The following is a 17,085-nucleotide window of genomic DNA, read 5'->3' on the forward strand; positions in this document are numbered from 1 at the left end:
ACACCTAACTCCTCATTGAATCTCTTAAGGGGGGCCTCCTCTTCATCTGACTACTCCATAGCCTCCTCAGCAGTGCCTCCTCCAACCATCTAGCTCCTCACCGAAATCCTCACGTGCGCCTCCCACAAACATCTGACTCCTCAGTGAATGTACTAAGGAGCGATTACTCCTCCATCTGTCTCAAGAGCGCCTCCTCGAGCCATCCCATTGCTCAGTAAGTACCATAAAGAGCACATCCTCATCAATCTGAGTCCTCTATATCCTTCTAAGGAGTGCCTCCTCCGACCGTCCGAATCCTCAGCGAATCACCTAAGGAGCGCATGCAGCAAACATCTGACTCGTAAGTGAATCTCCTAAGGAGCGCCTCATCATCCAACTGACATCTCTATAGCCTCCTCAGGGGCGCCTCCTCAAAAGACCCAGGAATTCACTGAACCCCCTCAGGAGTGCCACCATCAAACATCCGAATCTTCATTCAATCTCCTAAGGGGCGCCTCATCTTCATCTGACTCCTCTATAGCCTCCTCAGGGGTGCCTCCTCCATCCATCCAGCTCCTCCGCAAACCTGCACAGGAGCACCTCCGCGAAACATTCGTCTTCTCAGTCAATCTACAAAGGAGCGATTACTCCTCCATCTACCTCCTCTACAGCCTACTCAGGAGCGCATCCTCCAACCATCAGATTGCTCAGTAAATTTCCTAAGGCGCACCTCCTCATCCCTCTGAGACCTCTATAGCCTCCTCAGGATCGCCTCCTCGACCAATGGAATCCTCATTGAATCTCCTAAAGAGGGCCTTCAGCAAACATCGGACTCGTAAGTGAATCTCCTAAGGAGCGCCTCATCTTCCAACTGACATCTCTATAGCCTCCTCAGGGGCGCCTCCTCCAACGATCCAGGTCTTCACTGAACCCCCTCAGGAGTGCCTGCATCAAACACCTAACTCCTCATTGAATCTCTTAAGGGGGGCCTCCTCTTCATCTGACTCCTCCATAGCCTCCTCAGCAGTGCCTCCTCCAACCATCTAGCTCCTCACCGAAATCCTCACGTGCGCCTCCCACAAACATCTGACTCCTCAGTGAATGTACTAAGGAGCGATTACTCCTCCATCTGTCTCCAGAGCGCCTCCTCGAGCCATCCCATTGCTCAGTAAATACTATAAAGAGCACATCCTCATCAATCTGAGTCCTCTATATCCTTCTAAGGAGCGCCTCCTCCGACCGTCCGAATCCTCAGCGAATCACCTAAGGAGCGCATGCAGCAAACATCTGACTCGTAAGTGAATCTCCTAAGGAGCGCCTCATCATCCAACTGACATCTCTATAGCCTCCTCAGGGGCGCCTCCTCAAAAGACCCAGGAATTCACTGAACCCCCTCAGGAGTGCCACCATCAAACATCCGAATCTTCATTCAATCTCCTAAGGGGCGCCTCATCTTCATCTGACTCCTCTATACCCTCCTCAGGGGTGCCTCCTCCATCCATCCAGCTCCTCCGCAAACCTGCACAGGACCACCTCCGCGAAACATTCGTCTTCTCAGTCAATCTACTAAGGAGCGATTCCTCCTCCATCTACCTCCTCTATAGCCTACTCAGGAGCGCATCCTCCAACCATCAGATTGCTCAGTAAATTTCCTAAGGCGCACCTCCTCATCCCTCTGAGACCTCTATAGCCTCCTCAGGATCGCCTCCTCTGACCATCCGAATCCTCATTGAATCTCCAAAGGGGCGCCTCATCTTCATCTGACTCCTCTATAGCCTCCTCAGGGGTGCCTCCTCCATCCATCCAGCTCCTCTGCGAACCTGCACAGGAGCACCTCCACGAAACATTCGTCTTCTCAGTCAATCTACAAAGGAGCGATTACTCCTCCATCTACCTCCTCTACAGCCTACTCAGGAGCGCATCCTCCAACCATCAGATTGCTCAGTAAATTTCCTAAGGCGCACCTCCTCATCCCTCTGAGACCTCTATAGCCTCCTCAGGATCGCCTCCTCGACCAAAGGAATCCTCATTGAATCTCCTAAAGAGGGCCTTCAGCAAACATCGGACTCGTAAGTGAATCTCCTAAGGAGCGCCTCATCTTCCAACTGACATCTCTATAGCCTCCTCAGGGGCGCCTCCTCCAAAGATCCAGGTCTTCACTGAACCCCCTCAGGAGTGCCTGCATCAAACACCTAACTCCTCATTGAATCTCTTAAGGGGGGCCTCCTCTTCATCTGACTCCTCCATAGCCTCCTCAGCAGTGCCTCCTCCAACCATCTAGCTCCTCACCGAAATCCTCACGTGCGCCTCCCACAAACATCTGACTCCTCATTGAATGTACTAAGGAGCGATTACTCCTCCATCTGTCTCCAGAGCGCCTCCTCGAGCCATCCCATTGCTCAGTAAATACTATAAAGAGCACATCCTCATCAATCTGAGTCCTCTATATCCTTCTACGGAGCGCCTCCTCCGACCGTCCGAATCCTCAGCGAATCACCTAAGGAGCGCATGCAGCAAACATCTGACTCGTAAGTGAATCTCCTAAGGAGCGCCTCATCATCCAACTGACATCTCTATAGCCTCCTCAGGGGCGCCTCCTCAAAAGACCCAGGAATTCACTGAACCCCCTCAGGAGTGCCACCATCAAACATCCGAATCTTCATTCAATCTCCTAAGGGGTGCCTCATCTTCATCTGACTCCTCTATAGCCTCCTCAGGGGTGCCTCCTTCATCCATCCAGCTCCTCCGCAAACCTGCACAGGAGCACCTCCGCGAAACATTCGTCTTCTCAGTCAATCTACTAAGGAGCGATTCCTCCTCCATCTACCTCCTCTATAGCCTACTCAGGAGCGCATCCTCCAACCATCAGATTGCTCAGTAAATTTCCTAAGGCGCACCTCCTCATCCCTCTGAGACCTCTATAGCCTCCTCAGGATCGCCTCCTCTGACCATCCGAATCCTCATTGAATCTCCAAATTGGCGCCTCATCTTCATCTGACTCCTCTATAGCGTCCTCAGGAATGCCTCTCCTACCATGCAGCTCCTCACCGAACCTCCACAGGAGAGCCTCCACCAAAAATTCTTCTCCTCAGTGAATATACTAAGGAGCGATTCCTCCTCCATCTACCTCCTCTATAGCCTACTAAGGAGCGCCTCCTCCAACCATCAGATTGCTCAGTAAATTTCCTAAGGCGCACCTCCTCATCCCTCTGAGACTCCTATAGCCTCCTCAGGATCACCTCCTCGACCAAAGGAATCCTTATTGAATCTCCTAAGGAGGGCCGTCAGCAAACATCGGACTCGTAAGTGAATCTCCTATGGAGCGCCTCATCATCCAACTGACAACTCTATAGCCTCCTCAGGGGCACCTCCTCCAAAGATCCAGGTCTTCACTGAACACCCTCAGGAGTGCCTGCATCAAACACCCAACTCCTCATTGAATCACCTAAGGGGGGCCTCCTCTTCATCTGACTCCTCCATAGCCTCCTCAGCAGTGCCTCCTCCTACCATCTAGCTACTCAGCGAAATCCTCACGTGCGCCTCCCACAAACATCTGACTCCTCAGTGAATGTACTAAGGAGCGATTACTCCTCCCTCTGTTTCCAGAGCGCCTCCTCGAGCCATCCCATTGCTCAGTAAGTACCATAAACAGCACATCCTCATCAATCTGAGTCCTCTATATCATTCTAAGGAGCGCCTCCTACGACCGTCCGAATCCTCATTGAATCACCTAAGGAGCGCATGCAGCAAACATCTGACTTGTAAGTGAATCTCCTAAGGAGCGCCTCATCATCCAACTGACATCTCTATAGCCTCCTCAGGGGCGCCTCCTCAAAAGATCCAGGAATTCACTGAACCCCCTCAGGAGTGCCACCATCAAACATCCGAATCTTCATTCAATCTCCTAAGGTGCGCCTCATCTTCACCGGACTCCTCTATAGCCTCCTCAGGGGTACCTCCTCCATCCATCCAGCTCCTCTGCGAACCTGCACAGGAGCACGTCCACGAAACATTCGTCCTCTCAGTCAATCTACTAAGGAGCGATTCCTCCTCCATCTACCTCCTCTATAGCCTACTCAGGAGCGCATCCTCCAACCATCAGATTGCTCAGTAAATTTCCTAAGGCGCACCTCCTCATCCATCTGAGTCCTCTATAGCCTCCTCAGGATCGCCTCCTCTCAACTTTCGAATCCTCATTGAATCTCCTAAGGAGCGCCTCCAGCAAACATCGGACTCGTAAGTGAATCTCCTAAGGAGCGCCTCATCATCCAACTGACATCTCTATAGCTTCCTCAGGAGAGCCTCATCGTACCATCCATCTACTCAGTGAAGCTGCTCAGGAGCGCCTTCTCCATCAATTCGACTCCTCTTTTTTTTTTTTTGGTGTGATTTTCAATTTATTATTTGTGAAATCTTAAATTCCAATAAATAAAAATATTTGATGAATTACTTCAAAATTCTCTTAGCCTTTTTTTTCGCGTTTATCTTCCAGAATATGTGGGCACGAGTGATAGTATAGTGGGCGGTACATTTGCCTTACATGCAGCCAACCCAACTTCAATCCCCAGCGTCCTATGGTTCCCCACCCATCACCAGTGGGGATTTCGAGCACAGAGCCAGAAGAAACCCTGTGCATTTATGGGTGTGGCCTAAAAACAAAAACAAAAAAAAAGACTATGTTTCAGAATAATTTGGAGATCGTAATGGTAAAGATCTTATGGCTATCCAAAACATACCGTATGTCTTTTATTTTCTAGTTGGTAATCACTTTTTAGTTATGTAACTTACTATGAATATGGACTCAAATCTAATAAGCACTTTTGAATGTTCTCTGATCAGATATCTTCCTACTTCTTTGACCTCATTCATCGATCTTTCCTTAACCATAGTTATCCTTTCTCTGAACTTTAAAACATTTATTTATTTATTGCCTTTTTTGGGTGACATCCAGTGATACTCAGGGGTTACTTCTGGCTCAGCACTCAGGAATCACTCCTGGCATTGCTTGGGGAACCAAAATGGGATGCCACGGATCGAACCCAGGTCGACTGTATGCAAGGCAAATGCCCCACTCTCTGTTCTATCACTCCAGACCTTAAAAATATTTTGTTCATCATAAAATGTCCTTTTTATTAGTTCTCATTTTTGCCTGAAAAGTTTTTTTCCCTCTAACTTTATTCATTGTTGATTCATATCATTAGATATCAATTTGATTGACATTCTTTTCGTTCTGTTGGTGGAGGGTGGAGGTGGTATTGCTTTTCTCCCTCGGAGCTACCAGGGAATCTTGTGATGGTGCTCAGGAAACTATGCAGAACTGGGAAAAAAAGCCGACTGTTCAGTGAATCTCCTAAGAATAGCCTCCTAACCCAGCAAAGTCCTCGATAGCCTCCTCAGTAGCGCCTGATCCTACCATTCGACACCTCATTGAATCTCCTTAGGAGTGCCTCCACCAAACATCAGACCTAACAGTGAATCTCCTAAGGAGGGCCTACTCTTCATCTGACTCCTCAATACCCTCCTCAGGACGGCCTCCAAAAACGATCCGAGTGCTCAGTGAATCTCCTAAGGAGCGCCTTCTCCTCATCAGATTCCTCTATAGTCTCCTAAGGAGCAACGGCGCCGACCATCCGACTCCTCAATGAATCTCCTAAGGAGCGCCTCATCATCCAACTGACATCTCTATAGCCTCCTCAGGAGTGCCTCCTCCTACCATGCAGCTCCTCACCGAACCTCCACAGGAGCGCCTCCACCAAACATTCCTCTCCTCAGTGAATCTACTAAGGAGCGATTCCTCCTCCATCTACCTCCTCTATAGCCTACTCAGGAGCGCCTCCTCCAACCATCAGATTGCTCAGTAAATTTCCTAAGGCGCACCTCCTCATCCCTCTGAGACCTCTATAGACTCCTCAGGTTCGCCTCCTCTGACCATACGAATCCTCATTGAATCTCCTAAGGAGCGCCTTCAGCAAACATCGGACTCGTAAGTGAATCTCTTAAGGAGCGCCTCATCATACAACTGACATCTCTATAGCCTCCTCAGGGGCGCCTCCTCCAAAGATCCAGGTCTTCACTGAACCCCCTCAGGAGTGCCTCCATCAAACACCCAACTCCTCATTGAATCTCCTAAGGAGGGCCTCCTCTTCATCTGACTCCTCCATAGCCTCCTCAACAGTGCCTCCTCCTACCATCCAGCTCCTCACCGAAGTCCTCACAAGCGCCTCCAACAAACATCTGACTCCTCAGTGAATGTACTAAGGAGCGATTCCTCCTCCATCTGCCTCCAGAGCGCCTCATCCATCCATCCGGATGCTCAGTAAATATCCTAACGAGCACATCCTCATCCATCTGAGTCCTCTATATCCTCCTCAGGAGCGCCTCCTCCTACCATCCGAATCCTCATTGAATCACCTAAGGAGCGCATCCAGCAAACATCCGACTGGTAAGTGAATCTCCTAAGGAGTGCCTCATCATCCAACTGACTTCTCTATAGCCTCCTCAGGGGCGTCTCCTCAAAAGATCCAGGTCTTCACTGAACCACCTGAGGAGTGCCGCCATCAAACATCCGAATCCTCATTGAATCTCCTAAGGGGCGCCTCATCTTCATCTGACTCCTCTATAGCCTCCTCAGGAGTGCCTCCTCCTACCATCCAGCTCCTCACCGAACCTCCACAGGAGCGCCTCCACCAAACATTCGTTTCCTCAGTCAGTCTACTAAGGAGCGATTCCTCCTCCATCTACCTCCTCTATAGCCTACTCAGGAGCGCCTCCTTCAACCATCAGTTTGCTCAGTAAATTTCCTAAGGCGCACCTCCTCATCCATCTGAGCCCTCTATAGCCTCCTCAGGATCACCTCCTCGACCATCCGAATCCTCATTGTATCTCCTAAGGAGCGCCTCCAGCAAACATCGGACTCGTAAGTGAATCCCCTAAGGAGCGCCTCATCATCCAACTGACATCTCTATAGCCTCCGCAGGGGCACCTCCTCCAAAGATCCAGGTCTTCACTGAACCCCGACAGGAGTGCCTGCATCAAACACCCAACTCCTCATTGAATCTCCTGAGGCCTCCTCTTTATCTGAGTCCTCTATAGCCTCGTCAGCAGTGCCTCCTCCTACCATCCAGCTCCTCACCGAACCTCCACAGGAGCCCCTCCACCAAACATTCGTTTCCTCAGTGAATCTACTAAGGACCGAATCCTCCTCCATCTTCCTCCTGTATAGCCTACTCAGGAGCGCCTCCTCCAACCATCAGATTGCTCAGTAAATTTCCTAAGGCGCACCTCCTCATCCATCTGAGACCTCTATAGCCTCCTCAGTATCGCCTCCTCCGACCATCCGAATCCTTATTAAATCTCCTAGGGAGCGCCTACAGCAAACATCCGACTCGTAAGTGAATCTCCCAAGGAGCGCCTCATCATCCAACTGACATCTCTATAGCCTCCTCAGGGGCGCCTCCTCCAAAGATCCAGGTCTTCACTGAACCCCCTCAGGAGTGCCGGCATCAAACATCCAATTCCTCATTGAACTAGTAAGGAGGGCCTCCTCATCATCTGACTCCTCCATAGCCTCCTCAGCAGTGCCTCCTCCTACCATCCAGCTCCTCGCCGAACCTCCATAGGAGCGCCTCCACCAAACATTCGTCTCCTCAGTGAATCTACTAAGGAGCGATTCCGCCTCCCTCTACCTCCTCTACAGCCTACTCAGGAGTGCCTCCTCCAACCATCAGATTGCTCAGGAAATTTCGTAAGGAGCAGCTTCTCAACCATCTGAGTCCTCTATATCCTCCTCAGGATCGCCTCCTCCGACCATCCGAAATCTCATTGAATCCCCTATGGAGCGCCTCCAGCAAACATCTGACTCGTAAGTGAATCTCCTTAGGAGCGCCACATCATCCAATTGACATCTCTATAGCCTCCTCAGAGGCGCCTCCTCCAAAGATCCAGGTCTTCACTGAACCCCCTCAGGAGTAACGCCATCAAACATCAGACTCCTCATTGAATCTCCTAAGGTGCGCCTCCTCTTCATCTGACTCCTCTAGAGCCTCGTCACGAGTGCCTCCTCCTACCATCCAGCTCCTCACCGAACCTGCACAGGAGCGCCTCCACCAAACATTTCCTCTCCTCAGTGAACCTACTAAGGAGCGATTCCACCTCCACCTGCCTCCAGAGCGCCTCCTCCAACCATCAGATTGCTCAGAAAATCTCCTAAAGAGCACCTCCTCATCCATCTGAGTCCTCTATAGCCTCCTCAGGAGCGCCTCCTCTGACCATCCGACTCTTCACTGAATCTCATCAGGAGCGCCACCTCCAGCCATCCGACTTCTCAGTGAATCTCTTAAGGAGGCCCTCCTCATCCATCTTGCTCCTGTATAGCCTTCTCAGGAGCGCTTCCTCCGACCATCCGACCCTCACTGAATCTCCTAAGGATGTTTGTATGTGTGTAGAGATGAATGCTGCTGATAAAGCGATCCTTCACAACTAACGACAGATGTGTTTGAATGACATTTTCTTTTTTATCATCATCGCTACTCTACTACTTCACTGTTTTTTATATTTAGAACGGTGTTAAGAAAAAATACTTGTACCCCGCAGTAGGTAATTTTCGCTGGCCACACCAGGGAGGAAAAGGGTGCTGTCCCTCTGCCTGCTCCCCCTTGGTGGCTCGGTGGCCGCCATCCTCCAGAGGCCATTGTACAGTCAGGTTTTGGCCCTCAGTGAAGAGACACGCGGGGCCTCACGGGATGGGGGTTGAGCTAGCCCTTTCCTTCCTGTCTCAACAAGACCGAGTCGCCACCCATGATTGGTCTTTCTGGCTCCTGATCAAGCTGCTTAACGGCGGTGATCCCAGAGACTCAGGAACAAATCTCAGAACCCAGCCCAGCAGGTTTTGGTAGAAATCCCTCCAGATTTAAGTGTTAAAATTTCGGAATTTCAAAATCGCTCAGTCACTACTGCAGCCACTCTACGTCATATGTTATTCATAACTAGCAGTAGAAAATGAATTGTCTATTGTTCCCTTTTCAGCAGACCTGAGAGTTGGTGTAAAATCCCAAATAATAATGGTGGGTCTGGTGTCAAAATATTGAATCTAATCAAAGTGGGGAGAGAGTAATGTGGAAATCATCTGCCTCACAGGTAGGGGGAGGGGTTAGGATGGGGGTTTTGGTGGTGGAGAATGAGCACTGGTGAAGGTACGGGTGTTTCATTGTATGACTGAGACTTAAACCCGAAAGCTTTGTAACTGCTCTCATGGTGTTTCAATAAATAAAATTATAAAAAATTAAAAAAACAAGGTAAGGTGCAGTTCATGCCCAATTCAATCAGCTAATCTGTGGCTGAATAAATAGCAGTACTCCTACATAAAAAAGAAAAAAATACTTCTGAAGAAGATAAAAAAAGGTGGCAAGTTTATACTCAAACTTCAAGTCTAGATCTCTGCACTAAATACTACTTTGAAGATAAACAGCTAAGTTACATGTTACATAATAGAAACTGAAAAGTTACAGATGTAACAATATCAAACCTTTTAATTGCTTTTGATCAAATAAGAAATTATCAACATGTGTAGAACTGATAGCTTAACAAGCTTCAAAGAATGCAATTCTAAATAAATATAACCTCTTCGAGAAGTTGGTGGTCACATCTCGCAGTTTACCTCTGGTTCTATGCTCAGAACCCTGACAAGCTCAAGGAACCATACAGGTGCCAGGAATCAAACCTAGGTCGGCCATGTGCAAAGCAAACGCCCAACCCACTAAACTATCACTCCAGCCCCAATATGCATATTTCTAAGTACATTTATTATTTCTATACTCAATTCATTTTAAATGTAGATATTAGTTACATCAGGGTTGAGAACTGTACATGTTTTAAAATGTTAATCAATCCAAAAGTGTTAATTCAACCTATAAAAGGATCTTACTATAAAACATATAGGAAAAGACATTTTACATTTCCTAAAAAAAAATGTATAAACTTAGAATTTCATAAAATGAAGCATGATGCAATTTTATTGCATCAATTTTCCCCAAAAGAAAATAATCAGAAATTATTTTTAATTATTTTTAAAATTATTATTCTAAGTGAATGTTCTCATCTCAGCAGCCGTTGATTAAAGTGACCATTCAAGAGGCAGGTCATTCATTACTGGACAACTCAGCAAGCAATGGATTGTTTTCTTGATTTTTTTTTGGGTGGGGGGAATGATGGTTCTTTGCTAGTTTATTCATGATTCTCTTCCTGGATCCTCGTTGAGCCTCTTAACGACCATGGTTGGCTGGACACTTTGCCTACCTCACAATCTATATTCATTCTTCTGATTACTGACTTTTCACTTTTTAATTATGCTACACAACTAGAAATAAACTCAAGAATGTGACTCATTATACACTGAATTAAACTGAAACAACTCCTCAAAAAACTCCCAATGACTAGTCATTGGTAGTGGTAGAATCTCTACCACTCTCTTATCTATAACCTCACCAGATGTTACAAATATCACAAAAGTCTATTAATTATTTTTCTGGAACTTCCACACTAAAGTTCTTTCTCTGAAAACAGGCTAAGCCCCTAAAAACAAAACCAGGGGCCAGACAGTACAGTGGTCACTGTGCTTGCCTTGCACATGGCCAACCCAGGTTGGATCCACAGCATCTCAAAGGGGCCCCCGAGCCCCACCAAGGGTAGTCACTGAGCACAGAGCCAGGAGCAAGACTTGAGCACTTTCGGGTGTACCCACAACAAATGAAAGCAAACAGAAAATTTGTGGGTGTTCCCTACTCAAAATCCACATTCATTCACACTCAAAATAAAACACCCTGACAATCTTTTCTTTTCTCTTTTTTTTTTTTTTTTTTTTTTTTTTTTTTTTTTTTGCTTTTTGGGTCACACGAGGCAATGCACAGGGGTTACTCCTGGCTCTGCACTCAGAAATTACTCCTGGAAGTGCTCAGGGGACCATATGGGATGCTAGGAATCGAACCTGGGTCAGCTGCGTGCAAGGGAAACACCCTACTCACTGTGCTATCGCTCCAGCTCCCTGGTAATCCTTTTCATTTTTTTTCCCTTTTGGGTCACACCCAGAGATTCTCAGAGGTCACTTCTGGCTCTACACTCAGGAGTTACTCCTGACAGTGCTTGGGGGACCATATGGGATGCCAGGGATCGAACCCGGGTCAGCCACGTGCAAGGCAAATGCCCTACCCGCTGTGCTATTGCTTCAGCTCCGAGTGGCAATCCTTTTCTGATGTGGTACTCACACCCGTACTGGCCCTTTGCTCATTCCTTGCAAGATGCCAAGAACACTCCTGCTTAAAACTTTCTCTGTTTCGAAGGAACCACCAAATAAAGGGTGCTAGGAGGGCCCGCTTGGGATAGGAGATGTGGACTGAAAGTAGACTATAGATCGAATGAGAGCCACTTAATATCTCTACTGCAAACCACAACACCCAAAAGGGGAGAGAGAGAGCAAAAGGGAATGCCCTGCCACAGAGGCAGTGGGGGTGGTGGGAGGGATGCTGGGGCCATTGATGGTGGAAAATGGGCACTGGTGGAGGGATGGGTGCCCGATCAATGTATGACTGAAAAACAAGGACAAAAGTTTGTAAGTCTGTAACTGTACCTTATGTTGATTCACCAATTAAAAAAAAAAAAAACTTTGTTTGTTGGGACCAGAGTGATACTGCAGCAGGTAGGGCGGCTGGTTGTCTTTCACGTGGCTGACCTAGGTTCTATCCTGGGCATCCTGTATGGTCCCCCAAGCACTTCCAAGAGTAATTCCTGAGTGCAGAGCCAGGAGCATTGCTGGGTATTGCTTCCCCCCCCCCAAAAAAAAAATAGGAAAAAAACAACCTCCCCTATTTGGAAAAAAAAAAACGCTCTCCCTATCCCTCTCCCATGCTCTTCCCCAAGGGATTTGGGCCACTTGCTCTTCCATTGCCCTGGGCCTGCGACCACCAGGTTTGCAAGCACTGCTGTGACTCCCTTCCCTCCCTTTCCCTTCCCGCCCCCACCTGACACTTGCTCTCCAGTAGTCAACAGGACTCACTGTTCTAGTCCAAGGAGGGACAGAGTATAGGAATGAGAGCCCAGAAACCACTCAGTGATCTCAGGAATCACAGCACCAGAGAGGGCTTCCAGTGAATAACTCCAGTATATGAGCCAACTAAGTATAATTTAAAATAAAAACAAGCTCACCACCAGAAAAGAATTAACTAAGATCCCTCCAAACTTATAAAGGAAAGCAGAGATATTGCTTCGTGTAGATTCCACATACTGAGCAAAAATATTTGTATACCAAGAATTGCAGAAGTTATGCAGGAGGGCCAAAACTTAGCAGCCAACTAACGGGATTCAAATGACTCAGAGTTAGCAGCAATACATTTTTGTCTCGTTTTCTTCATATGTAACATGTTGGACAGTAACAGATTCTATCATAGTATTGTGAAAACCAAATAATGTATTCCATATTAAGCCCTTAAATATTTATCATTTACTCTAAAATTGCATGGGAGTAATCGAACTTTTACGTTTTATTATTTGTCTGTTCAGGGGCTACAGCCCACTCAGGGCTTATTCCTGGCAGGCTCGGGGGAACAAACAGGGCACCAAAGATTAAGGCTGGGTTGCCCGCGTATGGGTGAGCCCTTACCCACTGCACCCTCCCCCACATACAGGTCGGTGTGCAACCCTCGCCATCACAACAGCAGTGTCAAAGAAAGGAAATAAATGAAACCGCTTCTGCAGAGGCAGTTAATGGGTTGAGATGCTTGCCTGGTTTTGTCTTACACCTGCTGGATCCTTGCGTTTGGTCCCCCAGCATCACCAGGAGTGACCACAATAACTGAGTAAACTTTGAGCAGCAACACCCCAAAGCTCAAGTTTCGCGTTGCTTCGATGCTTATTCTGTGATGTGAGGATGCATGTAATGAAGTCCTTAAAGGTCAAAACGTGATGGTTAAAACTAGCTGCCCGATAAGGGGAGACGTGAAACAGTGAAAGGTAGATAGAGCTGACAGCGCCCTCAACTCTCCCGGAAGGAGGGAGCATCTGGGATCCGCTGGTCATGCAGTCCCGCCTGACCCGGGCCTTACTGGACCACAACACGAGAGATGTGTGCTAGCCACATAGGCTGGAAATCAAACTGAACCTCAGAACACAGAACCTGACTTCTGCCCTCCATACAGTGTAGTGCAAATCCTCACAGCCCAAGGTCTAATCCGACCGCGGGCCGCTTTGACTCCAGGAGATCAGATACATAACCTAGGGCTGCGCGCCGACTCAGTTGCTGGGCCTGAGACCTCAAACCCCAAGATCTGCTATACAGTTGCCGTGGGAAAGGCCGCAGGCTACTGTATCCACTTTCCATTCAATCCCAATGAAAAAGCTACAAAGTAAACAGGCTTACAACCCGGGACTGGGAGGTAAAAAACCCACAAACCTTAACTAAACTCTCCCCGGCCACAGGAAGCCCAGCCCTGCGTCTTTGTCTGGGACAGTGAGTGAGCACAGGGGGATGCAAAGGCCCGAACGACCCCCAAGTCTCACCACACTCTCAGGTCCAGCTTCCTTCAGGTGTGGTGGGACCTCCTGGCCGCGCCCGCAGGGTCAGACCCCAGACCCAGACCCCGGACCCAGACCCAGACCCCAAACTCCAAATCCAGACCCCAAACTCCAAATCCAGACCCCAGACCCCTGACCCCAGACCCCGGACCCAGACCCCAGACTCAGACCCAGACCCAGAGCCCAGAGCCCAGAGCCCAGATTCCGCACCCCAGAATCCTCTCCCCTGCATCCCGCGCGGCCGCGCCCACCTGCCCCGCACCTGCGCTTTCTCGGGGTGGGGGTGGGGGCTCTTTTGATGCACCTGCTCCGGCTGGACGCGGGTGCCGGGACCACCGTCCGGGCGACGTCCGTGTGAGACCCCCTAGCCCACCCCGCGTGCGGCTTGCAGGCCGGGGGTACGGGCGCACTCCGGGGGCATCCGGGGGTCGGGGGTCCTGACGCGCCCCGGGGGATTCGGGGATCGGGGGTCCCAACGCGCCCCAGGGGGATCCGGGGTCCCGGCGCCCCGGGGGGGATCGGGGGTCGGGAGCCCCGGAGCCCCGGGGGGATCCGGGAATCGGGAGTCCCGACGCGCCCCGGGGGGATCCGGGGGTCGGGAGTCCCGGAGCCCCGGGGGGATCCGGGGATCGGGAGTCCCGACGCGCCCCGGGGGGATCCGGGGGGATCCGGGGGTCGGGAGTCCCAGAGCCCCGGTGGGATGCAGGGATCGGGAGTCCCGACGCGCCCCGGGGGGATCCGGAGTGGCGGGTGCCGGCGCACGCGCTGCCCCGGGCACCGACTCTACCGGACGCTCCTTACCGGTTGGCCGCGGCTCGCGCCACGCGTGGGCACGCGCCACGCGTGGGCAGCACCAAGGGGGCGGAGGGGCCGTGACAGCCCCGGACCGGAAGCGCCCTACGTCACTTCCGGCCGCCGCAGCCAAAGCTTTTCCGCGCCGCCGCCGGGCCGGGCCTGGTTCCGAGATCCCGAATCCCCGCGGGCGGACGGACGGACGGACGGCGGCGCGGAGGGGAGCAGCGGTGAGTGGCGGCGGGCACGCCCGGCGCGCGGCCCCCGGGACGGACGGACTGACAGACAGACGGACGCAGGTTCCGGGGCCGCGTTTCCCCGCGGGGCGGGGCGGGGCGGCGCGGGGTCGGGGTCAGGGGTCGCGGTCGGGGCGGGGTCTGGGGGTGCCGGCCGGACGGGGGCGGGGCAGGATGGGGGAGGGCACCTGGGGGGCGGGGGCTGGGGACCCCAGTCGGGGTCGGGTCGGGGTGGGCGTGAGGAGGTCGGGGTGGGGGCGCCGTCGGGCTGGATGCCGGCGTGTTCGGGGTCAGCGTGGGGAGCGGGGCTGGGGGCGGGGCCGCCGTCGGGGGCGGAGTCGGGTGGGGGGGGCCATCCGGGGTCCGGAGCAGGGTCTCGGGCCTGGGACTGGGCGTTGGGAGCTGGGCGGGGCTAGCCCCAGAGGGGCTCTGGGGTCCCTGGGGTGCTGGGGTGGACCAGGCAGCCAGAGCGCAAGCCGCTGTTGACTCGGAGCTGCTGCTCTGACCTGCGGCTTCAGGGTTCCTCGGGGCGAAACAGCGCGGTTCGGACAGAAGACTGTGGCATGGGCAGCCGTGTGCACAGACATAACGTGTGCACGAACATACGTGTGCACAGACGCCCGTGTCCACAGACACTCGTGTGCGCAGACACCCGTGTCCACGCACACCTGTGCCCAGGTTCCCTGCGCCCACGCGCTTCCACGGCCACGCCGCGCCCAGCACCGCACAGCAGCCACCAGGAGGGGAGGCCTTAGGGAAGGGGCCTTTGTAGTGGCCCCGGTTGAAGTTGGAAAATGGGTAACAATAAGTAAGTCATTCTCTCGAGAGCTAGAAAAGGAGTAGAGGTGGCAGGACCAGTGAGCAGCTTAGCTGTAGGGAAGGCCTGGGAGGAAGGGGAAGGGAAAGGAAGAGCTAGAACTTTGGACCATTCTTTCGGTTGTCTAAAGTGGTAGGTCAAGAAGTTGGGCTTTATTTTGAAGGGAGGGAAAAACCCTTCCTTTTTAAGGGGATCTGAAAAAGAAAATTGATTCAGGAACAAAAATATGGTAACAGTATTGATGTCGTGGAGAATAAAGAAGATTATTGCTGTGGAGGCAAAAGGAAAGCAGAGTAAGAAGTGGGGAACTGGACAAGGAAGTGGGCTCATCACCAACTCCTGCCCCCTGCTCAGGTGGATGGAGCAGATGCAGGTCTGGGACCCCCCCCACCACCACACACACACACACACACACACAATTGGGTCACCCAAAACTCAGGACAAGGATCTCCGCCAGGAACTGTTCCTGATCTCAGCCTTAGACATAGCTAGCTGTGAGACGCCATTAGGGCAAGTGGGCCTGTGAGCACCAAGAAACCGAAAGTGTGGGACTTGGGCTGCAGGCACGTGGGGGTGGGGCAGGAGGCATCTGTCAAGAGAGGAAAGTTGGTAATATCACGTATAAAACTACCGAGAAAGGAATTGGTGGCACAACGAAAAGGATTCGTCCTACAGCCCCTGGACAGTGCGAAGAGCCACAGCGAGCAGAGTGAACAGGGCAGCCAGGGGCTGGGGGGGGGGGGGGGGGTACTGAGTGTAGGCCTGAGGAGATGGTCTGCTGGAGGAGATGATGACACCCTTCTCCTGGCCAGCTCATCCCTGCTGTCTCCCAGGGCTCTGCCAAGTCGGTGCCGGCCTTTATGGAATCTTCAGGGCAGTAAGAAGACACTATTGGCCTAACTGTGGGGCCTGATGGTAACCAGGAAATACAGGATGTTTGGGGACTGTGGAGCATAAGACTGTTACAGGACCATGTGGAGGGAAGCTTGGTTTCGATGGACCGGTAAGACAGACTACAGGGACTTCCACAAAGTGTCAGGCAGCAGAGTGCTGTATTGTCTTGAAATGTGCCACATGGGGGCCAGGGAGAAGGTTCAGAGGGCGAGAGCACCTGCTTTGCATGCAGGAGCCCCCGAGTTAAGCCCTGGGCATCCCCAGGTGTGGCCCAAAACACAGAAAGGAAAGAAGCCCGCGGCAAGGCATATTCAGGGAGTCTGTACTTGGTGCCTGCTCCAGCTGCTGTCCAGATATCAGTGGCCACCATGTGGGCACCAAAGACTTCATGCAGCATCTTATGCTTTAACCTCTAGATGGTGAGAAGTGCCTGGTGGACTCAGTTGGGCAAGTGACAAGCTGCAGGACAGACCCAAGTGATGGTGCCTGGTCTCGGCGGTGATGAGGATGGGTAGGCGGGGGTTGTTGCTGCGAGGCGCTGGGGCCGCTTCCAGTGGGAGAGGAGGGAGAGAGGAAGGAGGCTACAGTGGCTGGAGGTCTGGGGGGTAGGAGGCAGCAGCCAGTAGCGTGCTGGGCTGGCCTGCGATGGGAGGAGTCATGGGCTGTACGGAGAAAGTTAGTCTCGATCATGGGCATTGGGTCGGGCTGCCTAGGGTAGTGATTATAACAGCCCATTATAGTCCACTTGAAGTACAGCTCCTGTGCACTGCCCCCGCCCGCCTCTGCCCCGGACTGCTTCAGCAGGTG

General features: G+C 51.6%; 1 protein-coding gene across 1 annotated transcript in view; it reads right to left on the reverse strand.

The window, feature by feature from the left end:
• GSTCD (glutathione S-transferase C-terminal domain containing) overlaps positions 1–14,416 on the reverse strand; it is a 153,894-nt gene extending 139,478 nt beyond the window's left edge. The window contains exon 1 of the mRNA XM_056113806.1: positions 14,341–14,416. The gene's annotated coding sequence lies outside the window, so the exon portion shown is untranslated. The remainder of the gene's footprint in view (positions 1–14,340) is intronic.
• Between the last annotated feature and the right edge of the window lie 2,669 nt (positions 14,417–17,085).

The sequence above is a fragment of the Sorex fumeus genome, unplaced genomic scaffold (assembly GCF_029834395.1).
Source record: "Sorex fumeus unplaced genomic scaffold, SorFum_2.1 ptg000024l, whole genome shotgun sequence".
Classification (NCBI taxonomy): Eukaryota; Metazoa; Chordata; class Mammalia; order Eulipotyphla; family Soricidae; genus Sorex; species Sorex fumeus.